Source organism: Lithobates pipiens, unplaced genomic scaffold (assembly GCF_037356315.1).
Source record: "Lithobates pipiens isolate NorthernLeopardFrog02 unplaced genomic scaffold, aLitPip1_a1.2 Scaffold_30, whole genome shotgun sequence".
Lineage (NCBI taxonomy): Eukaryota > Metazoa > Chordata > Amphibia > Anura > Ranidae > Lithobates > Lithobates pipiens.
In genome coordinates this window covers 165136126-165162142 of record NW_027507791.1, presented here as the reverse complement: position 1 = coordinate 165162142, position 26017 = coordinate 165136126, and the positions used below count along the sequence as shown (strand labels likewise).

The 26017-nt window shown below is 46.5% G+C and overlaps 27 pseudogenes; 12 read left to right on the top strand and 15 right to left on the bottom strand.

Moving 5' to 3' along the window:
• Positions 1-14421: 14421 nt before the first annotated feature.
• Positions 14422-14540, bottom strand: LOC143947887 (5S ribosomal RNA; annotated as a pseudogene).
• Positions 14541-14645: 105 nt separating this feature from the next.
• On the bottom strand, positions 14646-14764 carry LOC143948898 (5S ribosomal RNA; annotated as a pseudogene).
• Positions 14765-14872: 108 nt separating this feature from the next.
• On the bottom strand, positions 14873-14992 carry LOC143948579 (5S ribosomal RNA; annotated as a pseudogene).
• A 74-nt stretch (positions 14993-15066) lies between these two features.
• Positions 15067-15185, bottom strand: LOC143944740 (5S ribosomal RNA; annotated as a pseudogene).
• A 108-nt stretch (positions 15186-15293) lies between these two features.
• LOC143944741 (5S ribosomal RNA) lies at positions 15294-15412 on the bottom strand (annotated as a pseudogene).
• Positions 15413-15745: 333 nt separating this feature from the next.
• On the bottom strand, positions 15746-15864 carry LOC143949364 (5S ribosomal RNA; annotated as a pseudogene).
• Positions 15865-16204: 340 nt separating this feature from the next.
• Positions 16205-16324, bottom strand: LOC143949705 (5S ribosomal RNA; annotated as a pseudogene).
• Positions 16325-16398: 74 nt separating this feature from the next.
• LOC143945690 (5S ribosomal RNA) lies at positions 16399-16517 on the bottom strand (annotated as a pseudogene).
• Positions 16518-16625: 108 nt separating this feature from the next.
• Positions 16626-16744, bottom strand: LOC143948607 (5S ribosomal RNA; annotated as a pseudogene).
• A 107-nt stretch (positions 16745-16851) lies between these two features.
• On the bottom strand, positions 16852-16970 carry LOC143948867 (5S ribosomal RNA; annotated as a pseudogene).
• A 319-nt stretch (positions 16971-17289) lies between these two features.
• LOC143948999 (5S ribosomal RNA) lies at positions 17290-17409 on the bottom strand (annotated as a pseudogene).
• A 316-nt stretch (positions 17410-17725) lies between these two features.
• Positions 17726-17844, bottom strand: LOC143943685 (5S ribosomal RNA; annotated as a pseudogene).
• A 107-nt stretch (positions 17845-17951) lies between these two features.
• LOC143948866 (5S ribosomal RNA) lies at positions 17952-18070 on the bottom strand (annotated as a pseudogene).
• Positions 18071-18389: 319 nt separating this feature from the next.
• On the bottom strand, positions 18390-18509 carry LOC143948998 (5S ribosomal RNA; annotated as a pseudogene).
• Positions 18510-18825: 316 nt separating this feature from the next.
• Positions 18826-18944, bottom strand: LOC143944513 (5S ribosomal RNA; annotated as a pseudogene).
• A 603-nt stretch (positions 18945-19547) lies between these two features.
• Positions 19548-19666, top strand: LOC143949517 (5S ribosomal RNA; annotated as a pseudogene).
• Positions 19667-19772: 106 nt separating this feature from the next.
• On the top strand, positions 19773-19891 carry LOC143948978 (5S ribosomal RNA; annotated as a pseudogene).
• Positions 19892-19998: 107 nt separating this feature from the next.
• On the top strand, positions 19999-20107 carry LOC143949828 (5S ribosomal RNA; annotated as a pseudogene).
• A 333-nt stretch (positions 20108-20440) lies between these two features.
• LOC143946946 (5S ribosomal RNA) lies at positions 20441-20559 on the top strand (annotated as a pseudogene).
• Positions 20560-22671: 2112 nt separating this feature from the next.
• Positions 22672-22790, top strand: LOC143948922 (5S ribosomal RNA; annotated as a pseudogene).
• A 510-nt stretch (positions 22791-23300) lies between these two features.
• LOC143949441 (5S ribosomal RNA) lies at positions 23301-23419 on the top strand (annotated as a pseudogene).
• Positions 23420-23754: 335 nt separating this feature from the next.
• LOC143950051 (5S ribosomal RNA) lies at positions 23755-23873 on the top strand (annotated as a pseudogene).
• A 286-nt stretch (positions 23874-24159) lies between these two features.
• On the top strand, positions 24160-24278 carry LOC143947176 (5S ribosomal RNA; annotated as a pseudogene).
• A 458-nt stretch (positions 24279-24736) lies between these two features.
• Positions 24737-24855, top strand: LOC143945668 (5S ribosomal RNA; annotated as a pseudogene).
• A 107-nt stretch (positions 24856-24962) lies between these two features.
• On the top strand, positions 24963-25081 carry LOC143948770 (5S ribosomal RNA; annotated as a pseudogene).
• Positions 25082-25189: 108 nt separating this feature from the next.
• LOC143949661 (5S ribosomal RNA) lies at positions 25190-25308 on the top strand (annotated as a pseudogene).
• Positions 25309-25751: 443 nt separating this feature from the next.
• Positions 25752-25870, top strand: LOC143946952 (5S ribosomal RNA; annotated as a pseudogene).
• The last annotated feature ends 147 nt before the right edge of the window (positions 25871-26017 follow it).

Genomic DNA, 26017 nt, shown 5'->3' with positions numbered 1-26017 from the left:
GATTTGTAACATTTTAGATCCCGACTATGGGTGTAACAGGTTACAAAAGGTGAACTTATACTTTAATATGGTTCAGCTAGTGTGGGGTGCAGAATACATTTTTTTTCACAATAAACACATTGAAAAGAAAGTAGGAGTAAAAAGTCCCCCACCTTGCAGTAATAGTAACCCCCAGCATTGATGGCAGCAGGGCCATAGGTCCATTTTTTTCTGCTCTGGGTTGGTTAGCTCATGGCTTAGCTGTATTTTTACCATCCCCCAACTGTTCCCCCTTAAGCTACAAAGGCAGCAGACAGGGCAAAATTTATATAGGCCGTTGAACTCTGGTGCTGCAGGTATTTAGGGGTTAAAAAAAGGTAGTAAAAAGAGGGAATACATTATGCATCTGTGAGGAGGCACTAAACAGAGGAAATACACAGACAGTTGACACTTTGTCTGAGCCTACCATGAAGATGGTGGTGAGCAGTACTAGTGGCCAAGTGGTTCGCTCTTCCACTGTGCCTGTGTGTGTTTCCTGCGGGTACTTTGGTTTCCTCCCACTCTCCAAAGAGACGCTGGTAGGTTAATTGGCTCCTGTCTAAATTGATCCTCATATGTGTATGTATCATGTATGAATGTGAGTTAGGGACCTTAGATTGTAAGCAGGGACTGATGTGAACATGCAATATATATGTAAAGGGCTATGTTAATTGACGGCACTATAGAAGAACCTGTAATAAAGAAAGCAATAAATGAGATGGACTTCATTAAAACTGTTATAAACTACACAGCAATGGGAAACTTTAAAAAAAAAAAAAAAATTAAACACAAAAAAACTTTAAAATATCATACTTTAAAATATGGGACACAAAAACATATATGGGGTTCAAATATATATGGGGTGCAAGTGTAAGACTGACCCTACATGTATTTCTTTTTATTTTTTTTGATGATTAGCCATTGGGGCGATTTAAAAAAAATGGATTTCTCCATTCACAATAGCAATGCGACATGTCAAATTGCATGACAAATTTGCAGCTTTTGCCAGCAATAGGACCGTACAAAATGGTGTGGCGCCGACTTTTCAGCACCACACAGATTCACAAAAGTAGTTCCTGTACTATTAGTTCCTTTTAGGCGACTTTGGGGATAATTTGAATAGGCATCTCTGCATGAACATGCACAGATGTCTGTCAAATTGGCCCTGAAGTCAGACTGCTTTGGCAGTTAGAGATCATGCAAATTCAGCAGAACACGCACAATTTCTAACCCACTGGGAGTTCAGTGTGAACCTGGGCTAAAGCTAGCCATAGATGGATCATAATGTGTCTGGATCAGCAGGGACATGGGCATTGTGACTGTACATAAGTCAGTCTACCTCCCTTTCAGATGTTCCCTGCTTGATCAGGTCATTTTAAGAGGGGCTGGGGGAGCTGCGCTCAGGTTTTTTTGCTTTGATGCATTAGGGTTGCCACCTTTTCTTCAAGCCAAACCCGAACACTTTTGTGGTGCACAGCAATTTTTTGGTAGTACATGCTACAGGATTGTAAAATCCCTGGGTAGTAATGAGGTGTGCTACGGTAAACAGTGGCTGTGGCCAAAATGCATTAACAGTGGGGTGGAGGACTTAAAGGGACATGGTTAAATAAAACAAAAACATCCACGTACCCATAAAATATGATTTGATTAATAAAAGAAATGTCAGTTAAAATATGTCAAATAAAACGAAATCTATTGGATAATTTAAACTTTTTTAGCAAATAAAAAACTGAAAAGTGGTGCGTGCAAAATTATTCGGCCCCTTTACTTTCAGTGCAGCAAACTCACTCCAGAAGTTCAGCGAGGATCTCTGAATGATCCAATGTTGTCCTAAATGACTGATGGTGATAAATAGAATCCAATCAAGTCTCTGTATAAATGCACCTGCTCTGTGATAGTCTCAGGGTTCTGTTGAAAGCACAGAGAGCATCATGAATACCAAGGAACACACCAGGCAGGTCCGTAATACTGTTGTGGAGAAGTTTAAAGCCGGATTTGGATACAAAAAGATTTCCCAAGCTTTAAACATCCCAAGGAGCACTGTGCAAGCGATAATTTTGAAATGGAAGGAGTATCAGACCACTGCAAATCTACCAAGACCTGGCCGTCCCTCTAAACTTTCAGCTCAGACAAGGAGAAGACTGATCAGAGATGCAGCCAAGAGGCCCATGATCACTCTGGATGAACTGCAGAGAACTACAGCTGAGGTGGGAGAGTCTGTCCATAGGACAACAATCAGTCGTACACTGCACAAATCTGGCCTTTATGGAAGAGTGGCAAGAAGAAAGCCATTTCTCAAAGATATCCATAAAAAGTCTCATCTAAAGTTTGCCACAAGCCACCTGGGAGACACACCAAACATGTGGAAGAAGGTGCTCTGGTCAGATGAAACCAAAATCGAACTTTTTGCCCACAATGCAAAACGATATGTTTGGCGTAAAAGCAACACAGCTCATCACCCTCAACACACCATCCCCACTGTCAAACATGGTGGTGGCAGCATCATGGTTTGGGCCTGCTTTTCTTCAGCAGGGACAGGGAAGATGGTTAAAATTAAGGGGAAGATGGATGCAGCCAAATACAGGACCATTCTGGATGAAAACCTGTTGGTCCTATCTTCCAACAAGACAATGATCCCAAACATACAGCAAAATCTACAAAGGAATGGTTCACAAATAAACGTATCCAGGTGTTAGAATGGCCAAGTCAAAGTCCAGACCTGAATCCAATCGAGAATCTGTGGAAAGAGCTGAAAACTGCTGTTCACAAAGCTCTCCATCCAACCTCACTGAGCATGAGCTGTTTTGCAAGGAAGAATGGGCAAGAATTTCAGTCTCTCGATGTGCAAAACTAATAGAGACATACCCCAAGCAACTTGCAGCTATAATCACAGCAAAAGGTGGCTCTACAAAGTATTAACGCAAGGGGGCCGAATAATTTTGCACGCCCCACTTTTCATTTTTTTATTAGTTAAAAAAGTTTCAAAAATCCAATAGATTTCGTTCCACTTCACAATTGTGTCCCACTTGTTGGTGATTCTTCACAAAAAAATTTTTTTTTATATCTTTACGTTTGAAGCCTGAAATGTGGCAAAAGGTTGAAAAGTTGAAGGGGGCCGAATACTTTCGCAAGGCACTGTATGTCTGCAGTCTCTGACCATTTCCTGTATAATGTCTGCAGTCTCTGACCATCTCCTGTACTATGTCTGCAGTCTCTGACCATCTTTTGTACCATGTCCGCACACTCTCTGACCATCTACTGTATGATGTATGCAGTTTCTTAACATCTACTGTACTATATCTGCAGTCTCTGACCATCCCCTGTACCATGTGCTCAGACACTCTGACCATCTCTTGTATCATGTCTGCTGTCTCTGACCATCTCCTATACTATGTCTGCAATCTCTGACCATCTCCTGTATCATGTCTGCAGTCTCTGACCATCTTTTGTACCATGTCCGCACACTCTCTGACCATCTACTGTATTATGTATGCAGTTTCTTAACATCTACTGTACTATATCTGCAGTCTCTGACCATCCCCTGTACCATGTGCTCAGACACTCTGACCATCTCTTGTATCATGTCTGCGGTCTCTGACCATCTCCTATACTATGTCTGTAGTCTCTGACCATCTCCTGTATCATGTATGCAGTCTATGACCATCTCCTGCATCATGTCTGCAGTCTCTGACCATCTCCTGTATCATGTCTGCAATCTCTGACCATCTCCTGTATCATGTATGCAGTCTCTGACCATCTCCTGTACTATGTCTGCAGTCTCTGACCATCTCCTGTACCATGTCCGTACACTCTCTGACCATCTACTGTATCATGTATGCAGTTTCTTAACATCTACTGTACTATATCTGCAGTCTCTGACCATCTCCTGTACCATGTGCTCAGACGCTCTGACCATCTCCTGTATTATGTCTGCAGTCTCTGACCATCTCCTATACTATGTCTGCAGTCTCTGACCATCTCCTGTATCATGTATGCAGTCTCTGACCATCTCTTGTACTATGTCTGCAGTCTCTGACCATTCCCTATACTATGTCTGCAGTCTCTGATCATCTCCTGTACCATGTCCGCACACTCTCTGACCATCTACTGTATCATGTATGCAGTTTCTTAACATCTACTGTACTATATCTGCAGTTTCTTAACATCTCCTGTACCATGTGCTCAGACACTCTGACCATCTCCTGTATTATGTATGCAGTCTCTGACCATCTCCTATACTATGTCTGCAGTCTCTGACCATCTCTTGTACTATGTCTGCAGTCTCTGACCATCTCCTGTATTATGTCTGCAGTCTCTGACCATCTCCTGTATTATGTCTGCAGTCTCTGACCATCTCCTGTACTATGTCTGCAGTCTCTGACCATCTCCTGTACTATGTCTGCAGTCTCTGACCATCTCCTGTATTATGTCTGCAGTCTCTGACCATTCCATGTACTATGTCTGCAGTCTCTGATCATTTCCTGTATCATGTATGCAGTCTCTGACCATCTCCTGTATCATGTATGCAGTCTCTGACCATCTCCTGTACCACGTCCGCACACTCTCTGACCATCTACTGTATCACGTATGCAGTTTCTTAAAATCGACTGTACTATATCTGCAGTCTCTGACCATTTCCTGTACCTGTACCATGTGCTCAGACACTCTGACCATCTCCTGTATTATGTATGCAGTCTCTGACCATCTCCTATACTATGTCTGCAGTCTCTAACCATCTCCTGTATCATGTCTGCAGTCTCTGACCATCTCCTATACTATGTCTGCAGTCTCTGACCATCTCCTGTACTATGTCTGCAGTCTCTGACCATCTCCTGTATCATGTCTGCAGTCTCTGACCATCTCCTGTATCATGTCTGCAGTATCTGACCATCTCCTGTACTATGTCTGCAGTCTCTGACCATCTTTTGTACCATGTCTGCACACTCTCTGATCATCTACTGTGTCATGTATGCAGTTTCTTAACATCTACTGTACTATATATGCAGTCTCTGACCATCCCCTGTACCATGTGCTCAGGCACTCTGACCATCTCTTGTATCATGTCTGCTGTCTCTGACCATCTCCTATACTATGTCTGCAGTCTCTGACCATCTCCTGTATCATGTCTGCAGTCTCTGACCATCTCCTGTATCATGTATGCAGTCTATGACCATCTCCTGTATCATGTCTGCAGTCTCTGACCATCTCCTGTACTATGTCTGCAGTCTCTGATCATTTCCTGTATCATGTATGCAGTCTCTGACCATCTCCTGTATCCTGTATGCAGTCTCTGACCATCTCCTGTACCACGTCTGCACACTCTCTGACCATCTACTGTATCATGTATGCAGTTTCTTAACATCTACTGTACTATATCTGCAGTCTCTGACCATCTCCTGTACCATGTGCTCAGACACTCTGACCATCTCCTGTATTATGTATGAAGTCTCTGACCATCTCCTATACTATGTCTGCAGTCTCTAACCATCTCTTGTACTATGTCTGCAGTCTCCGGCCATCTCCTATACTATGTCTGCAGTCTCTGACCATCTCCTGTACTATGTCTGCAGTCTCTGACCATCTCCTGTATCATGTCTGCAGTCTCTGACCATCTCCTTTATCATGTATGCAGTCTCTGACCATCTCCTGTACTATGTCTGCAGTCTCTGACCATCTCCTGTATTATGTCTGCAGTCTCTGACCATTCCCTGTACTATGTCTGCAGTCTCTGATCATCTCCTGTACCACGTCCGTACACTCTCTGACCATCTACTGTATCATGTATGCAGTTTCTTAACATCTACTGTACTATATCTGCAGTCTCTGACCATCCCCTGTACCATGTGCTCAGACACTCTGACCATCTCCTGTATTATGTATGCAGTCTCTGACCATCTCCTGTACTATGTCTGTAGTCTCTGACCATCTCCTGTACTATGTCTGCAGTCTCTGACCATCTCCTATACTATGTCTGTAGTCTCTGACCATCTCTTGTATCATGTATGCAGTTTCTTACCATCTCCTGTAGCATGTCTGCAATCTCTGACCATCTCCTGTATCATGTCTGCAGTCTCTGACCATCTCCTGTACCATGTCCGTACACTCTCTGACCATCTACTGTATCTTGTATGCAGTTTATTAACATCTACTGTACTATATCTGCAGTCTCTGACCATCTCCTGTACCATGTGCTCAGACGCTCTGACCATCTCCTGTATTATGTCTGCAGTCTCTGACCATCTCCTATACTATGTCTGCAGTCTCTGACCATCTCCTGTATCATGTATGCAGTCTCTGACCATCTCTTGTACTATGTCTGCAGTCTCTGACCATTCCCTATACTATGTCTGCAGTCTCTGATCATCTCCTGTACCATGTCCGCACACTCTCTGACCATCTACTGTATCATGTATGCAGTTTCTTAACATCTACTGTACTATATCTGCAGTTTCTTAACATCTCCTGTACCATGTGCTCAGACACTCTGACCATCTCCTGTATTATGTATGCAGTCTCTGACCATCTCCTATACTATGTCTGCAGTCTCTGACCATCTCCTGTACTATGTCTGCAGTCTCTGACCATCTCCTGTATTATGTCTGCAGTCTCTGACCATCTCCTGTATTATGTCTGCAGTCTCGGACCATCTCCTGTACTATGTCTGCAGTCTCTGACCATCTCCTGTACTATGTCTGCAGTCTCTGACCATCTCCTGTATTATGTCTGCAGTCTCTGACCATTCCATGTACTATGTCTGCAGTCTCTGATCATTTCCTGTATCATGTATGCAGTCTCTGACCATCTCCTGTATCATGTATGCAGTCTCTGACCATCTCCTGTACCACGTCCGCACACTCTCTGACCATCTACTGTATCACGTATGCAGTTTCTTAAAATCTACTGTACTATATCTGCAGTCTCTGACCATTTCCTGTACCTGTACCATTTGCTCAGACACTCTGACCATCTCCTGTATTATGTATGCAGTCTCTGACCATCTCCTATACTATGTCTGCAGTCTCTAACCATCTCCTGTACTATGTCTGCAGTCTCTGACCATCTCCTATACTATGTCTGCAGTCTCTGACCATCTCCTGTACTATGTCTGCAGTCTCTGACCATCTCCTGTATCATGTCTGCAGTCTCTGACCATCTCCTGTATCATGTCTGCAGTATCTGACCATCTCCTGTACTATGTCTGCAGTCTCTGACCATCTTTTGTACCATGTCCGCACACTCTCTGATCATCTACTGTGTCATGTATGCAGTTTCTTAACATCTACTGTACTATATATGCAGTCTCTGACCATCCCCTGTACCATGTGCTCAGGCACTCTGACCATCTCTTGTATCATGTCTGCTGTCTCTGACCATCTCCTATACTATGTCTGCAGTCTCTGACCATCTCCTGTATCATGTCTGCAGTCTCTGACCATCTCCTGTATCATGTATGCAGTCTATGACCATCTCCTGTATCATGTCTGCAGTCTCTGACCATCTCCTGTACTATGTCTGCAGTCTCTGATCATTTCCTGTATCATGTATGCAGTCTCTGACCATCTCCTGTATCATGTATGCAGTCTCTGACCATCTCCTGTACCACGTCTGCACACTCTCTGACCATCTACTGTATCATGTATGCAGTTTCTTAACATCTACTGTACTATATCTGCAGTCTCTGACCATCTCCTGTACCATGTGCTCAGACACTCTGACCATCTCCTGTATTATGTATGAAGTCTCTGACCATCTCCTATACTATGTCTGCAGTCTCTAACCATCTCTTGTACTATGTCTGCAGTCTCCGGCCATCTCCTATACTATGTCTGCAGTCTCTGACCATCTCCTGTACTATGTCTGCAGTCTCTGACCATCTCCTGTATCATGTCTGCAGTCTCTGACCATCTCCTTTATCATGTATGCAGTCTCTGACCATCTCCTGTACTATGTCTGCAGTCTCTGACCATCTCCTGTATTATGTCTGCAGTCTCTGACCATTCCCTGTACTATGTCTGCAGTCTCTGATCATCTCCTGTACCACGTCCGTACACTCTCTGACCATCTACTGTATCATGTATGCAGTTTCTTAACATCTACTGTACTATATCTGCAGTCTCTGACCATCCCCTGTACCATGTGCTCAGACACTCTGACCATCTCCTGTATTATGTATGCAGTCTCTGACCATCTCCTATACTATGTCTGTAGTCTCTGACCATCTCCTGTACTATGTCTGCAGTCTCTGACCATCTCCTATACTATGTCTGTAGTCTCTGACCATCTCTTGTATCATGTATGCAGTTTCTTACCATCTCCTGTAGCATGTCAATCTCTTGTATTATGTCTGTAGCCTCTGATCATCTCTTGTATTATGGCAGCGCAGTCTCCTAGTCTAGTCTAATCTAGTCTAATATAGGCTGAAACGAGAGCCACCAAGCTGGAGCTCAGAGAGGACCATCTGACTGAGCCCTGCATGGTGGACCTGAGTGGTGGACAGCGTAGCAAGGCCTGTCTGAGGGGGATCACTGATGTAGGGGGCAGTGAATACAGTAAGGTAAAGGGGCACTGATATAGAGGTTTCCCCTTATATCAGTAGCCCCCCCCCCCCCCACCTTACCTTATTGCATTCACTCTGCAGAAGGTGCTCTGTGGTGGCCAGTCACTCCCCCCCATACAATACGCATACATACTTAGGCTCATGTATCATGCACAGCCAATGCTTTACAGGAAAAATACACTGGGAGGCTCCCCACCAAACATTACACACTACATATGCACTATATTGTACATTACACACACCTGCACTATTTGCAATTGGCTACACCCACAATTCAACGCTGCGCTTGCTGCGTTACTACTTCCCTAGGGCACACAGAGGTGTCCCAGGTATTTTACAATCTCATAGTCTATGCTACAAAAAAATGCTAAGCCCCGCTGAAGTGTTCGGATTTGGCTTGAAGAAAAGGTGGCAACCCTAGGTCAGAAGCATTGCTTCAGCCAATCAGGGCCCTACTATGCACTGTGCATTGTAGGGCGCTTGGTAGGGGGAAAATCCCACAGAGAGCCAGGTGTTCGCCAAACAGGCGATGTTCGGGCCGAACATTTGCTTGGCTCAAACTGTTCACCAAACTCTAGCTGCAAGGTTTGCTACCCCTTAAATTCCTTTCTTGTGGACTAGTTCCCTAATCTGCTTCCAGTGATGTTCTCCTGAAGAAGATCCTTGGGTGAGGCCTAGTGTCATGTGGCATCACTACTGTGGAAGGGCTCCTCCTTCACAAAATTTTATGTACAAAGTTTTTTTTTTTTGCCAGCAGGATTATAACCTCCTGTTAGCAGAATGTACAGATAATTTGTTTAGTCTGAGGATGTATTTTCTTCTGTTTCTTGCAGTACCATCATGAATGGCTGTCGTCTAGTTCTGGACTTTTAGGACTGTTCCTGCTATTCTTACAGTCATGCTGGGAGGGCTTCTCTTTTGGGGGAGGTGCTCCAGAAAACATGTACATTAGGGATGAGCTGAACACCCCCCGGTTCGGTTCGCACCAGAACTTTCGAACGGACCACAAATTCGTGCGAACTTTAGAACCCCATTGAAGTCTATGGGACTCAAACGTTTGAAATAAAAAGTACTAATTTTGATGGCTAATATGCAAGATATTGTCCTAAAAAGGGTTTGGGGACCTGGCTCCTGCTGCGGCAGGACATGGGTCAATGCCTGAAATGTTTTTAAAAACGGCTGTTTTTTTAGGAGCACTGATTTTAATGACGATTAAAGTGAAAAAAAAGTGAAATATTCCTTTAAATATCGTGCCTGGGGGGTGTCTATAGTATGCCTGTGAAGTGCCACCTGTTTCCGTGTTTAGAACAGTCCCTGCACAAAATGACATTTAACGGAAAAAAAGTCATTTAAAACTGCTTGTGGTTTTAATGTAATATCTGGTTCTGGCAATATGGATGAAAATCATTGAGAAACATGGCATGGGTAGCCCCCCTGCTCATTACCAGCCCCTTTGGGTCTTGTACGGATATTAAGGGGAACCCCGTACTCATATTAAAAAAAGTAAAGACATGGGGCCCCCAGGCCCTATATACTCAGAACAGCAGTATACAGATGGTGCAAACAATACAGGGACTGTGTAGGTTTGTTGTGTTCAGTAGAATCTGTTTGTAATTTTCAACTGGTACATTTTTAAAGTGTAGCTCCAGTCAAAAAATCTATTTTTAAGCTTAGGGAAGGGTTATCACCCCTGTATCATTTTCTTTTCCGTACGCCTTTTTTCATCTCACTTCCTGTTGTCTCCTTCTGTTTGCAAGTAGGAGACGTTTGTAAGTTGGATGTTTGAAAGTAGGGGCCTGCCCTATATGCTCTGTAGAAATGGCAGAACAAGGTGTTGGTGTTGCCACAACATTGTAAGCCCTCAAAGTGACTCTTGGTGGGCGCTGGAGCGCCCTGCTGTGAACGATTATATCAAGAATTGTAATTACATGCCATTGATGAACAGTGGTAGAAAAATTGGGCTTTTGGTGGTTGTGGTGGTGGTGGTGCTGGTGCCACAACACTATATGTCCTCACAGTTACTCGCGGTGGGCACAGGAATGGGCCCTGCTATGAAATATTATATCAAGAATTGTAATTACAGGCCCCAGCTAAACAGGGGCTGAAAAATTGGGCCTTAGGCACTGGTGCTGGTGCCATGACACTGCAACCTCTCCCATATACTCTAGTTGTAGTGCAGGAATGAGCCCTGCTGCAAAGCATTGCATCAAAAATTGTAATTAAACGCCCCTGTTAAACAGGGGCAGAAAAATTGGGCTAGTGGCATCACCCAGAACCAAAAATGTTCTTCCAAGATATCAGCGGAGGAGGAAGAGGATAGACAATCAACATAACAGGACAGTCACTCAGCATCAGCATAGGCAGTCTTGAAGGGATGTGATATTTCAAAAAAATTATTCGGTTACATCAGCTTCAGGTGCTTGGTAGCTTTGGTTAAATCCAAGACTGATTCAACTTTATGGAGGTCAGTCGATCAACCGAGTCGGTGGACAGGCGCACCCTGTGATCGGTAACAAAGCCACTAGCAGCACTGAAGGTGCGTTCCGAAAGAACGCTGGATGCAGGACAGGCCAGTAGCTCAATTGCATACTGTGCAAGCTCTGGCCAGTGATCCATCCTCAAGACCCAATAAGCCAGAGGATTTTCGGTGGGAAAGGTGTCCAAATCTGATCTTGCCCCTAGGTATTCCTGCACCATGTAAATCAGACACTGGCGATGGTTGCTGGAACCGATCATACCTTGGGGCTGCGGACCAAAAAATTGTCTGAACACATCGGTCAGATGGTCACCTTCTCCACCGCTCCTTCTGACCGATGCCTCAGCAACACGTTGTCCAGGACCAGGAGTTTGTAATCTCCCAGTCTCTGGGAACACGTTGCACAGACCTTTCTGCAAGGCCTCCCGGAGATGTCTCATCCTCTGCTCCCTCTGCGACGGAAAGATAAGCTCCGCAAACTTACCCTTGTACCGTGGATCAAGGAGAGTGGCCAGCCAGTATGGTCCCTCTCCTTGATCCGAAGAATACGAGGATCCTTCCGCAGGCTTTGCAGGATCAGGGAGGCCATGCAGCGTAGGTTAGCTGAGGCATTTGGTCCAGAGTCTTCTGGGTCACTAGGGACAACATGATCCGCAGCTACCTCCTCCCAGCCACGTACAAGTCCACGGGTTTCTTGGGACTGTAAATCATCCCTACAAGACTGCTGATGCTGATGCTGAGTGCCAGCCTCCACTTCCATGCTGACACAATCATCCTCCTCCTCCTCCTCCTCATCTTCTTCCTCTGTGATGTCTGGATAAAGGGGGCCTTGAGAGGCAAGGATGTCCTCCTCTTCCTGCCTCTGTTCTGCCTCAATTGCCCTGTCCATTATTCCATGCAGCATATGCTCCAACAGGTGGACGAGAGGTACAGTGTCACTGATGCATGCACTGTCACTGTTCACCATCCTTGTGGCCTCCTCAAACGGTGACAGGACAGTGCATGCATCCCTGATCATGCCCCACTGGCGTGGTGAGAAAAAACCGAGCTTCCCTGACCCTGTCCTGGTGCCGTAGTCGCACAGGTACACATTGATGGCCCTCTGCTACATGTGCAGCCGCTGCAGCATGGCCAACGTTGAGTTCCACCTGGTGGGCATGTCACATATAAGGCGGTTCTTGGGCAGGTTCAACTCCTTTTGGAGCTCAGCCAGCCGAGCACAGGCATTAAATGATCGGTGGAAATGCACACAGACTTTCCTGGCTTGCTTCAGGACAACCTGTAAGCCCGGGTACCTGCCCATGAACCGCTGCACCACCAGATTAAGAATGTGAGCCACACAGGCACATGGGTCAGTTGTCCCTGTTGGAGGGTGGAGAGGAGGTTGGTGCCATTGTCGCAAACCACCAATCCTGGCTTAAGCTGGCATGGCGTCAACCACCTCTCGGCCTGCCCCTGCAGAGCTGACAAAATATCTGCCCCAGTGTGGTTCCTGTCCCCCAAACAAACCAGCGCAAGCACGGCATGGCATTGTTTTGCCTGCGTACTTGCGTAGCCCCTTGAACGCCTACGGAGCACCGCTGGTTCCAAGGACACAGTACTGGAAGAGGCCATAGAGGAAGAAGAAGAGGAGGGGGTGAAGGAGAGAGGTGTGTCACAACCAGTAGTAGCATTTTGGAGGTGTGGTGGCGGAACAACCTCCAACACTACTGCACCTTGTCCTGCATCCTTCCCAGCTGCCAGAAGAGTGACCCAATGGGCTGTGAAACACAGGTAACGTCCCTGTCCATGCCTGCTGGACCATGAGTCAGCGGTAATATGCACCTTACCGCTGACCACCCTGTCCAGCGAGGCAAGGACATTGCCTTCCACATACCGGTAGAGAGCTGGAATCGCCTTCCATGAGAAAAAGTGGCGTTTGGGGACCTGCCACTGAGGAACCGCACATTGCACAAACTCACGGAAGGGGGCCGAGTCTGCCAACTGAAAAGGTAGCAGTTGAAGGGCTAGAAATTTAGCCAAGCTAGCATTCAACCGCTGGGCATGTGGATGACTGGGAGTGAACTTCTTTCTACGGTCCTGCAGCTGGGGCAGGGAAATTTGTCTGCTACAATCGGACGTGACTGTACTGTTAGCGGAGTGCCTGCAAGCACTTGGCTGTGACACACCTAATTCTAGACCTTCATTCCTCTCAGCGCAGGTTTCAGAGAGGACTGAAGGTCTAGTGGGGTTGGAGATCCCAGCTGATGAGGAGCAAGGAGAGGTCTGCTTTGTTCTTTGGTATGGGTCTTTGAGGTACGCTTGCCAACGAGCTACATGGCAGGTCAACATGTGGTGCCCAAGCGGCTGATGTTTTGGCCACGCGAGATATGCTTGAGACATATGTTGCAAATAGCAGCGGTGTGATCTGATGCACTTGTCTCAAAAAAGGCCCACACCAAAGAACATTTAGAATAACGCGCAGAGGCAGCGCCCTGCACAGGCGGAGCTCTGCGGTGTGATTCAGTCGGTGTGCTGCCCCTAAGCTGGCCCCCGGAGGGCATCCTGCCTCGTTGGAGATGTGCCTCCTCCTCCTCTCTCCTACCAGGCACCCACGTGGAGCCAGTGCCCTCATCATCCCCTACCTCTTCATCGCTGGAGCAAACCTGGCAGTATGCTGCAGCTTGTGGAACATGACTGCTAGATTGCTGTCCTTCTTGAGCATCCCCTCTCTCTGCGCTCACGCTACTGCCTTCCTCTAGCTGAGTATCATTATCAGAGCCTACAAAACACTGGGCATCCTCCTGAAGCATGTACCCAACACTGTGCTTAAAGAGTTCAGGGGACTCCTCAGGAGGACGTGGTGGGTCTAGGGAAGGAGTCACTGATGATGACATTGAGACGAGGGAAGAGGATGCGTTGGCAGCTGCTTTGCTAGTACTCTGAGCCTGGGTAAGAGAGGATGAGGAAGATGAAGAGGGCTTGGTCATCCACTCTACCAAGTCTTCGGCATGATGCGGCTCAACACGTCCAGCTGCCGAAAATAAGGACAAGCGTGTCCCATGGCCACGTGCTGATGACAATGCACCGCGTCCACGAGCAGCACTGTTGTCCCTCTTTTATCGGCTCGTGCCTGTCTGCCTCTCCTTGTTGGCCTTCCAGACATGGTAATGGCCTGAAGGGAGATGGGAAAACCAGCAATTGGGTAGTGTATATTGTGCTGGAGGCACACAACATCTACTAACTCCTGTAGATGCCTTTATTATAGAACAACAGGAATTAAAATCTTGCTGACCACTCTCAACCCTCTTGACAAACGCCAAGATGGTCACCTTGGCAAACAAGCAGAAAAATAAAACAGTTTGTCAACGCCAACAACATATTAAAAAAAGGCCTACGGCACGTGGTATTCCCAGTCGGTCTCCCATCCAGGTACTAACCCGGCTTGACCCTGCTTAGCCTCCGAGATCAGACAAGATCAGGCCCTTTCAGGGTGATGTGGCCATAGGCAGTCTTGCTGGTAACTCTCAACCCTCTTGACAAAAGCCAAGATGGTAACCTCGGCAAAGAAGCAGAAAAATAAAACAGGTCGTCGACGCCAACATATAAAAAAAAAGCCTACGGCACCTGGTATTCCCAGGCGGTCTCCCATCAGTATAATAACCAGGCCCTACCCTGGTTAGCATCCGAGATCAGACGAGATTGGGCGCTTTCAGGGTCATGAGGCCGTAGGCGATCTTGCTGGCCACACTAAACCCTCTTGACAAATGCCAAGATGGCCACCTCGGCAAACAAGCAGAAAATTAAAACAGGTCGTCGACGCCAACAACATATTAAAAAGAGGCCTACGGCACCAGGTATTACCAGGCGGTCTCCCATCCAGGTAAATAACCAGGCCCGACCCTGCTTAGCATCCGAGATCAGATGAGATTGGGCACATTCAAGGTGATGTGGCCATAGGTGATCTTGTTGGCCCCTCTCAACCCTCTAGACAAACGCCAAGATGGTCACCTCGGCAAACAAGCAGAAAAATAACAGCCTACGGCACCTGGTATTCCCAGGCGGAATCCCATCCAGGTACTAACCAGGCTCGACCCTGCTTAGCATCCAAGATCAGACGAGATTGGGCACATTCAGGGTGATGTGGCTGTAGGTAATCTTGTTGGCCAATCTCAACCCTCTTGATAAACGCCAAGATGGTCACCTCGGCAAACAAGCAGAAAAAATAAAGCAGGTCGTCGACGCCAACAACATATTAAAAAAAGCCTACGGCACCTGGTATTCCCAGGCGGTTTCCCGTCCAGGTACTATCCAGGCCCGACCCTGCTTAGCATCCGAGATCAGACGAGATTGGGCGCATTCTGGGTGATGTGGCCGTAGGCAATCTTGCTGGCAACTCTCAACCCTCTTGACAAACGCCAATATGGGCACCTCGGCAAACAAGCAGAAAATTAAACAGGTCGTCAACGCCAACAACATATTTAAAAAAATCTACGGCACCTGGTATTCCCAGGCGCAATCCCATCCAGGTACTAACCAGGCACGACCCTGTTTGGCATGAAAGATCAGACGAGATCGGGCGCATTCAGGGTGATGTGGCCATAGGCGATCTAGCTGGCCACTCTCAACCCTCTTGACAAACGCCAAGATGGTCACCTCGGCAAACAAGCAGAAAAATAAAACAGTTCGTCAACGCCAACAACATATTAAAAAAAGGCCTACGGCACGTGGTATTCCCAGTCAGTCTTCCATCCATGTACTAACCCAGCTTGACCCTGCTTAACATCCGAGATCAGACAAGATCAGGCCCTTTCAGGGTGATGTGGCCATAGGCAATCTTGCTGGCCACTCTCTACCCTCTTGACAAAAGCCAAGATGGTCACCTCGGGAAACAAGCAAAGAAGCAGCAAAATAAAACAGGTCGTCGACGCCAACATATATAAAAAAAGCCTACGGCACCTGGTATTCCCAGGCGGTCTTCCATCAGTATAATAACCAGGCCCTACCCTGGTTAGCATCTGAGATCAGACGAGATTGGGCGCTTTCAGGGTCATGAGGCCGTAGGCGATCTTGCTGGCCACACTCAACCCTCTCGACAAATGCCAAGATGGCCACCTCGGCAAACAAGCAGAAAATTAAAACAGGTCGTCGACGCCAACAACATATTAAAAAGAAGCCTACGGCACCAGTTATTACCAGGCGGTCTCCCATCCAGGTAAATAACCAGGCCTGACCCTGCTTAACATCCGAGATCAGACGAGATTGGGCACATTCAGGGTGATGTGGCCATAGGTGATCTTGTTGGCCTCTCTCAACCCTCTAGACAAACGCCAAGATGGTCACCTCGGCAAACAAGCAGAAAAATAAAAGCCTACGGCACCTGGTATTCCCAGGCGGAATCCCATCCAGGTACTAACCAGACTCGACCCTGCTTAGCATCCAAGATCAGATGAGATTGGGCACATTCAGGGTGATGTGGCTGTAGGTAATCTTGTTGGCCAATCTCAACCCTCTTGATAAACGCCAAGATGGTCACCTCGGCAAACAAGCAGAAAAAATAAAACAGGTCGTCGACGCCAACAACATATAAAAAAAAGCCTACGGCACCTAGTATTCCCAAGCGGTTTCCCGTCCAGGTACTATCCAGGCCCGACCCTGCTTAATATCCGATATCAGACGAGATTGGGCGCATTCTGGGTGATGTGGCCGTAGGCAACCTTGCTGGCCACTCTCAACCCTCTTGACAAACGCCAATATGGTCACCTCGGCAAACAAGCAGAAAAATAAAACAGGTCGTCAACGCCAACAACATATTTAAAAAAATCTACGGCACCTGGTATTCCCAGGCGCAATCCCATCCAGGTACTAACCAGGCACGACCCTGTTTGGCATCAGAGATCAGACGAGATCGGGCGCATTCAGGGTGATGTGGCCATAGGCGATTTAGCTGGCCACTCTCAACCCTCTTGACAAACGCCAAGATGGTCACCTCGTCAAAGAAGCAGCAAAATAAAACAGGTCGTCGACGCCAAAAAAAAAGCCTACGGCACCTGGTATTCCCAGGCAGTCTCCCATCAGTATAATAACCAGGCCCCACCCTGGTTAGCATCAGAGATCAGACGAGATTGGGCGCTTTCAGGGTCATGAGGCCGATCTTGCTGGCCACACTCAACCCTCTTGACAAATGCCAAGATGGCCACCTCGCCAAACAAGCAGAAAATTAAAACAGGTCGTCGACGCCAACAACATATTAAAAAGAAGTGTACGGCACCAGGTATTCCCAGGCGGTCTCCCATCCAGGTAAATAACCAGGCCCGACCCTGCTTAGCATCCGAGATCAGACGAGATTGGGCACATTCAGGGTGATGTGGCCATAGGTGATCTTGTTGGCCTCTCTCAACCCTCTAGACTAACGCCAAAATGGTCACCTCGGCAAACAAGCAGAAAAATAAAACAGGTCATCAACGCCAACAACATATTTGAAAAAATCTACAGCACTTGGTAACAACATATTTTAAAAAATCTACGGTGTTTGGCATCAGAGATCAGACGAGATCGGGCGCATTCAGGGTGATGTGGCCATAGGCGATCTAGCTGGCCACTCTCAACCCTCTTGACAAACGCCAAGATGGTCACCTCGGCAAACAAGTAGAAAAATCAAACAGGTCGTCGACACCATCAACATATTAAAAGAAAGCCTACGGCACCTGGTATTCCCAGGCGGTCTCCAATCCAGGTACTAACCAGGCCCGACCCTGCTTAGCATCCGAGATCAGATAGGATCAGGCGCATTCAGGGTGATGCGGCCGTAGGCAATCTTGCTGGCCACTCTCAACCCTCTTGACAAACGCCAAGATGATCACCTTGGCAAACAAGCAGCAAAATGAAACAGGTCGTCAACGCCAACAACATATTTAAAAAAATCTACGGCACCTGGTATTCCCAGGCGCAATCCCATCCAGGTACTAACCAGGCACGACCCTGTTTGGCATCAGAGATCAGACGAGATCGGGCGCATTCAGGGTGATGTGGCCATAGGCGATTTAGCTGGCCACTCTCAACCCTCTTGACAAACGCCAAGATGGTCACCTCGTCAAAGAAGCAGCAAAATAAAACAGGTCGTCGACGCCAAAAAAAAAGCCTACGGCACCTGGTATTCCCAGGCAGTCTCCCATCAGTATAATAACCAGGCCCCACCCTGGTTAGCATCAGAGATCAGACAAGATTGGGCGCTTTCAGGGTCATGAGGCCGATCTTGCTGGCCACACTCAACCCTCTTGACAAATGCCAAGATGGCCACCTCGCCAAACAAGCAGAAAATTAAAACAGGTCGTCGACGCCAACAACATATTAAAAAGAAGTGTACGGCACCAGGTATTCCCAGGCGGTCTCCCATCCAGGTAAATAACCAGGCCCGACCCTGCTTAGCATCCGAGATCAGACGAGATTGGGCACATTCAGGGTGATGTGGCCATAGGTGATCTTGTTGGCCTCTCTCAACCCTCTAGACTAACGCCAAAATGGTCACCTCGGCAAACAAGCAGAAAAATAAAACAGGTCATCAACGCCAACAACATATTTGAAAAAATCGACAGCACTTGGTAACAACATATTTAAAAAAATCTACGGTGTTTGGCATCAGAGATCAGACGAGATCGGGCGCATTCAGGGTGATGTGGCCATAGGCGATCTAGCTGGCCACTCTCAACCCTCTTGACAAACGCCAAGATGGTCACCTCGGCAAACAAGCAGAAAAATCAAACAGGTCGTCGACACCATCAACATATTAAAAGAAAGCCTACGGCACCTGGTATTCCCAGGCGGTCTCCAATCCAGGTACTAACCAGGCCCGACCCTGCTTAGCATCCGAGATCAGATAGGATCAGGCGCATTCAGGGTGATGCGGCCGTAGACAATCTTGCTGGCCACTCTCAACCCTCTTGACAAACGCCAAGATGATCACCTTGGCAAACAAGCAGCAAAATGAAACAGGTCATCGACGTCAACGACATATTAAAAAAAAGCCTACGGCACCTGGTATTCCCAGGCGGTCTCCCATCCAGGTACTAACAAGACCCGACCCTGCTTAACATCCGAGATCAGGCGCTTTCAGGGGAGACCAGGTGCCTGTATGGGAGACCGCCTGGGAAGACTGCCTGGGAAAACCAGGTGCCATAGGCTTTGTTTTTAATACGTTTTTGGCGTCGACGACCTGTTTTATTTTTTTGCTTGTTTGCCTAGGTTACCATCTTGGCGTATGTCAAGAGGGTTGAGAGTGGCCAGCAAGATCGCCTACAGCCACCTCACCTTGATTGTGCCTGATATCGTCTGATCTCAGATGCTAAGCAGGGTCGGGCCTGGTTAGTACCTGGATGGGAGCCCGCCTGGGAATACGAGCTGCCGTTGGCTTTTTTTTAATATGTTGTTGGCGTCAAGGACCTCTTCTATTTTTCTGCTTGTTTGCTGAGGTGAACATATTGGCGTTTGTCAAGAGGGTTGAGAGTGGACAGCAAGATTGCCTACGGCAACATCACCATGAATGCGTCCGATCTCGTCTGATCTCGGATGCTAAGCAGCATCAAGCTTGGTTAGTACCTGGATGGGAGACCGCCTGGGAATACCAGGTGCCATAGCCTTTTTTTTATATGTCGTTAACATCAACGACCTATTTTATTTTTTGCTTGTTTGTCGAGGTGACCATCTTTGTGTTTGTCAAAAGGATTGAGAATGGTGAACGTGATCCCCTACAGCCACATTACCCTGAATGTTCCCGATCTCGTCTGATCTCGGATGCTAAGCAGTGTTAGGCTTCGTTAGTACCTGGATGGGAGACCGCCTGGGAATACCAGGTGCCGTTGGCATTTTTTTAATATGTTGTTGGCATCAATGACCTATTTAATTTTTCTGCTTTTTTCTGAGGTGACCATCTTGCCGTTTGTCAAGAGGGTTGAGAGTGGCCAGCAAGATCGCCTATGGGCACATCACCCTGAATGCGCCTGATCTCAGATGCAAAGCAGGGTCGGGCTTGGTTAGTACCTGGATGGAAGACCGCCTGGGAATACCAGGTGTTGTAGGCTTTTTTTAATATGTTGTTGGCGTCAACGACCTGTTTTATTTTTCTGCTTGTTTGCCAAGGTGACCATCTTGGCGTTTGTCAAGAAGGTTGAGAGTGGCCAGCAAGATCGCCTACAGCCACATCACCAGGAATGTGCCCAATCTCGTGTGATTTCAGATGCTAAGCAATGTCGGGCCTGGTTAGTACCTGGATGGGAGACCGCCTGGGAATACCAGGTGCCGTAGGTTTTTTTAAATATGTTGTTGGCATCGACGATCTGTTTTATTTTTCTGCTTGTTTGCCGAGGTGACCATCTTGGCGTTTTTCAAGAGGCTTGAGATTGACCAGCAAGAATTCCTAAGGCCACATCACCCTGAATGTACCTGATCTCGTCTGATCTCAAATGTTAAGCAGGGTCGGTCTTGGTTAGTACCTGGATGGGAGACCGCCTAGGAATACCTGGTGCCATAGGCTTTTTTTAATATGTTGTTGCCGTCGGCGACCTGTTTAATTTTTCAGCTTTTTGCCGAGGTGACCATCTTGGCGTTTGTCATGAGGCTTTAGAGTGGCCAGCAAGAACACCTACGGCCACATTACTGTGAATGTGCGTGATCTAGTCTGATCTTGGATGCTAAGCAGGGTCAGGTCTGGTTAGTACCTGGATGGGAGACTGCCTGGTAATACCAGGTACCGTAGTTTTTTTTTAATATGTTGTTGGCATCGACAACCTGTTTTATTTTTCTGCTTGTTTGCTGAGGTGACCATCTTGGCGTTTGTCAAGAGGGTTGAGAGTGGAAAGCAAGATTGCCTACGGCAAAATGACCCTAAATGCGCCCAATCTCGTCTGATCTCTGACGTCAATGACCTGTTTTATTTTTCTGCTTGTTTGCCGAGGTGACCATCTTGGCATTTGTCAAGAGGGTTGAGAGTGGCCAGCAAGATCGCCTGCAGCCACATCACCCTGAATGTTCACGATCTCGTTTGATCTTGCATGCTAAGCAGGGTTGGGCCTGGATGGGAGACCGCCTGGGAATACTAGGTGCCAGGAAAGAAGCTGAAAAATACAGCGACTAGTAAACTCCGCGCCACTAAAAAATAAAAATTTTTAACCAATACTCAGTGAATCAAATATACTAAATAAAACACTAATAGCTGCTCCCTAAAAAAACAAGAAAAACAACTTGTCGTGCTAAAAATATACTGATGATAGGGGCGCTTAACCAAATATAAGTATCAAAAATGTGAAAGTTTGATAATCATATAGCATCTAAAGTGATAAACACCATATCACAAAAATACAATAAAACAAAAAATTATTACAACCAAAATAAATAAAATCCCAATTGGGTAGTGACACCACAAAAAAACTTATATAGATATAAATTCAAAGTCCAAAGCAGTGTTTTTTTCAGTGAAAAACTCCTTCTGAATCCAAAAATCAGAAAAAAACTGGAATCTTCTATACCGTAGTGACACGTCCCTTCACCAAAAAACTTATGGACATAAGAAAAAACACCACACTTGTGAAGATAAAGATGTCTTCTTACTAGATGCTGTTGACTACTTTATTTAAAAAGATAGTCAAATAGGCTTATGCAGGTTGATTCCCTGCTCACATGGAATAAGGTGGACCTCGTATGGACAGAAGCTTCTCCTCATAGACTCAGATAGGTCATATAAAAAAAGCCAAACAAAAATCCATAGCGTAACACCGTTTAATAATAAAAGTAAATTTTAAAAACATAAGGCCAAATGGCTGCTTACATATGCCGGTGCCCGACCTGGCACTGGAGCTGCTTACTTAAAACAAACGTTTCGTAATGGATACGTAGTTCCTCGTGGTGTAGGGCGTGCGTTCCACCAAGGAGCAGCCGATGACCAAAGACGACCGGAACTGTGCGTGTACGAACGTGACTGGATACCGCCTCGACGTACGTTTCGTTTGACACGTCATCAGGAAGCGTACCCAGTCACAAAGTCAGCGTTCTTAATATGGTGTCTCGATTAATCCATAGACCAATCGAGAGACCCTTCATTTAATGCGCAGCCTCAGTCCCACTTAAGGCTAACAACAATACATGGTACATTAAAACAAAACTGGCAAGTGAACATTGAAACATAATTATCCCAAAAACGAAGGGATGAATTGTACATACCAGAATTTTAATAGTAAAAGGAAAAATTAAAAAAATATACATATAATAATCCGATGGGTTTATCCATTAGAAAATACAGGAGGAAATGAGTTACTTGTAATTTACAAGATGACCTCTAGATGTCAGTCTATAGTATAAAAATAATTTTTTTCTTTTTTTCTATTTTTCCTACCACTGATTAGACGAAAACAAGAGGGATTTTTTACCTAACTGGTTAGTTTTAGTTTTCTGATCTAAAAAAATATAATATATAAATAGTCCCTTTAAATACCATTACCAGAACAAATACAGCATTTATCTCAATACTAGGTGCCGTAGGTTTTTTTTTTAATATGTTGTTGGCGTCGACGACATGTTTTGTTTTTCTGCTTGTTTGCAGAGGTGACCATCTTGGCATTTGTCAAGAGGGTTGAGAGTGGCCAGCAAGATTGCCTACGGCCACATCACCCTGAATACGCCTGATCTCATCTGATCTGGGATACTAAGCAGGGTCGGGCCTGGTTAGTACCTGGATGGGAGACAGCCTGAGAATAGCAGGTGCTGTAGGCTTTTTTTAATATGTTTTTGGCGTAAATGACCTGTTTAATTTTTTTACTTGTTTGCCGAGATGACCATCTAGGCATTTGTCAAGAGGGTTGAGAGTGGCCAGCAACGTTGCCTACGGCCATATCGCCCTGAATGCACCTGAATTTGTCTGATTTTGAATGCTAAGCACGGTCAGGCCTGGTTAGTACCTGGATGGGAGACCGCCTGGGAATACCAGGTGCCTATTTAATTTTTTTGCTTGTTTGTCGAGGTGACCATCTTTGTGTTTGTCAAGAGGGTTGGGAGTGGCTAACGAGATCCCTTATGGCCACATTACCCTGAATGTGCCCGATCTCGTCTGATCACGGATGCTAAGCAGGGTCGGACCTGGTTAGTACTTTGATGGTAATACCAGGTGCCGTATGCTTTTTTTAATATGTTGTTGGCGTCAATGACCTCTTTTATTTTTCTGCTTGTTTGCCGAGGTGACCATCTTGTCGTTTGTCAAGAGGGATAAGAGTGGCCATCAAGATCACCTACGGCCACATCACCGTGAATGAGCTTGATCTCGTCTGATCTCTGATGCTAAGCAGGGTCGGGCCTGGTTAGTAGCTGGATGGGAGACTGCCTGGGAATATGAGGTGCTGTAGGCTTTTCTTAATATGTTGTTGGCGTCGACGACCTGTCTTATTTTTCTGCTTGTTTGCCGAGATGACCATCTAGGCATTTGTCAAGAGGGTTGAGAGTGGCCAGCAACATTGCCTACGGCCATATCGCCCGGAATGCACCCGAATTTGTCTGATTTTGAATGCTAAGCACGGTCAGGCCTGGTTAGTACCTGGATGGGAGACCGCCTGGGAATACCAGGTGCCTTCGTTTTTTTTTTTTATATGTTGTTGGCGTCGACGACCTGTTTTATTTTCCTGCTTGTTTGCCGAGATGACCATCTTGGCGTTTGTCAAGAGGGTTGAGATCGGCTAGCAAGAATACTTAAGGCCACATCACCCTGAATGTGCCCGATCTCGTCTGATCTCGAATGCTAAGCAGGATCGGTCCTGGTTAGTACCTGGATGGGAAACCGACTAGGGATACCTGGTGCCATAGGCTTTATTTAATATGCTGTTGCCGTCGGTGACCTGCTTAATTTTTCAGCTTTTTTGCCGAGGTGCCCATCTTGGCGTTTGTCATGAGGGTTTAGAGTGGCCAGCAAGATCACCTACTGCCACATCACCCTGAATGCGCCTGATCTCGGATGCTAAACAGCGTTGTGCCTGGTTAGTACCGGGATGGGAGACCGCCTTAGAATACCAGGTGCCATAGGCTATTTTTTTATATGTTATTGACATCAACTACCTTTTTTATTTTTCTGCTTGTTTGCGGAGGTGGCAAGATCACCTATGGCCACATCACTCTGAATGCACCTGATCTCGCCTGATCTCGGATGCTAAGCAGGGTCGGGCCTGGTTAGTACCTGGATGGGAGCCCGCCTGGGAATATGAGGTGCCGTAGGCTTTTTTTAATATGTTGTTGACGTCAACTACCTATTTTATTTTGCTGCTTGTTTGCCGAGGTGACCATCTTGGCGTTTTTCAAGAGGGTTGAGAGTGCCGAGCAAGATCTCCTATGGCCACATCACCATGAATGTTCCCGATCTCATCTAATCTCGGATGCCAAGCAGGGTCGTACCTGGATGGGAGCCCGCCTGGGAATACGAGGTGCGTTGGCTTTTTTTAATATGTTGTTGGCGTCAACGACCTCTTCTATTTTTCTGCTTGTTTGCTGAGGTGAACATCTTGGCGTTTGTCAAGAGGGTTGAGAGTGGAAAGCAAGATTGCCTACGGCAACATGACCCTAAATGCGCCCAATCTCGTCTGATCTCTGACGTCAATGACCTGTTTTATTATTCTGCTTGTTTGCTGAGGTGACCATCTTGGCGTTTGTCAAGAGGGTTGAGAGTGGCCAGCAAAATCGCCTATGGCCACATCACCCTGAATGTGCCTGATCTCATCTGATCTTGGATGCTAAGCAGGGTCAGGCCTGGTTAGTACCTGGATGGGAGACTGCATGGGAATACCAGGTGCCGTAGGCTTTTTTTAATATGTTGTTGACGTCAACTACCTATTTTATTTTTCTGCTTGTTTGCTGAGGTGAACATCTTGGCGTTTGTCAAGAGGGTTGAGAGTGGACAGCAAGATTGCCTACAGCAACATCACCCTGAATGCCCCTGATCTCGTCTGATCTCAGATGCTAAGCAGCGTCAGGCTTGGTTAGTACCTGGATGGGAGGCCACCTGGGAATACCAGGTGCTATAGCCTAATTTTTAATATGTCGTTAGCATCAACGATCTATTTTATTTTTTTGCTTGTTTGTCGAGGTGACCATCTTTGTGTTTGTCAAGAGGGTTGAGAGTGGCTAACGAGCTCCCTTACGGCCACATTACCCTGAATGTTCCCGATCTCGCCTGATCTCCGATGCTAAGCAGGGTCGTGCCTGGTTAGTACCTGGATGGGTGCCCGCCTGGGAATACGAGGTGCTGTTGGCTTTTTTTTAATATGTTGTTGGCGTCAACGACCTCTTCTATTTTTCTGCTTGTTTGCTGAGGTGAACATCTTGGCGTTTGTCAAGAGGGTTGAGAGTGGAAAGCAAGATTGCCTACGGCAACATCACCCTAAATGCGCCCAATCTCGTCTGATCTCTGACGTCAACGACCTGTTTTATTTTTCTGCTTGTTTGCTGAGGTGACCATCTTGGCGTTTGCCAAGAGGGCCACATCACTCAGAATGCGCATGATCTCATCTGATCTTGGATGCTAAGCAGGGTCGAGCCTGGGTAGTACCTGGATGGGAGACCGCCTGGGAATACCAGGTGCAATAGGCTATTTTTTAATATGTTGTTGGCATCAACGACCTGTTTTATTTTTCTTCTTGTTTGCTGAGGTGACCATATTGGCGTTTGTCAAGAGGGTTGAGAGTGGCCAGCAAGATCGCTTATGGGCACATCACCATGAATGCGCCCGATCTCATCTGATATTGGATGCTAAGCAGGGTTGGGCCTGGTTAGTACCTGGATGGGAGACTGCCTGGGAATACCAGGTGCCGTAGGCTTTTTTTAATATGTTGTTGACGTCAACTACCTATTTTATTTTTCTGCTTGTTTGCAGAGGTGACCATCTTGGCGTTTTTCAAGAGGGTTGAGAGTGCCGAGCAAGATCTCCTATGGCCACATCACCATGAATGTTCCCGATCTCGTCT